Genomic DNA, 949 nt, shown 5'->3' on the forward strand with positions numbered 1-949 from the left:
CTGGTAATGAGGGACAAAAAGAAGGAATGAAACCTAAGGCAACAACTGTCTGAAACAAGAACAACAACGTCATTGTCATCATCATCATCTTCTTCAAAGTCATAAAAATAAGAGAACATTTTTTGCCCTTGCTCTGTGCAGCCGCGTGTCGTACTTGGTCAAGTGTCGTGAATTAGCTTAAATGGTGGAACGCTTGCTTTGCATATGAGAAGTAGCGGGATCGATGCCCAAATTCTGTGCTTTTCCTTTAATAAATGGTTGGAAAATATTCAAGCTGGTCTTATTTGAGTTTCATTCCAACAGATGTAAAATAGTGTATAGCAAAAAAGAGGAGCTGCCACCTCTGAGAATCAAACTCAGGACCTTCAGATTATGAGACTGACATGCTACCTACTGCGCTAAGGAGGCAAAGACACTTTGGGGTTGCCGTTTATCAATGCTGTCTTTCAAATTTCAAATGTTCCATGTTTAACCAATGCTGATATTTATATTGATTCAATGTTGAAATCCGATGTTGATTCAATTATCAATTTGCTCACTGAAATAAGAAAAACACTGACCAAGTATTACAGAGATATTTTTTTTAAATTTCAATTAAGAGAATTTTCACTATTGTGTGGTTGCAGTAGCCTTTGATCCTCTCCCAATCAAGTCCAAATTTTGTTGAAAGTGTAATTTATCCAGGAAAAAGTAAATCAATTAGTAGTAATTATTATTATTTTCTTAGACTTATCCAGAGTGACAGTGGTTACAAAATATCACAGTTTAAGCACAAAAATACAGAAACAACATAAATATCATAACACGCAGTTTAGACGCAAGGATCACGAAGCAAAGAGCGATTCTGACTGCTCAAACGCGAATTGACGTCTCTTATACCCTTCACACGACATATTAGTATAAATATCACACGTAATGTTTAGATAAATAATATATTTTTACAAAAAGC

At 35.2% G+C, this 949-nt stretch overlaps 1 non-coding gene across 1 annotated transcript; it reads right to left on the bottom strand.

The window, feature by feature from the left end:
- Window positions 1-335: 335 nt before the first annotated feature.
- Window positions 336-408, bottom strand: trnam-cau. Its single transcript has one exon. It is a non-coding gene; the product is annotated as a tRNA-Met (tRNA).
- Window positions 409-949: the final 541 nt, after the last annotated feature.

The sequence above is a fragment of the Polyodon spathula genome, unplaced genomic scaffold, assembly GCF_017654505.1.
Source record: "Polyodon spathula isolate WHYD16114869_AA unplaced genomic scaffold, ASM1765450v1 scaffolds_272, whole genome shotgun sequence".
Lineage (NCBI taxonomy): Eukaryota > Metazoa > Chordata > Actinopteri > Acipenseriformes > Polyodontidae > Polyodon > Polyodon spathula.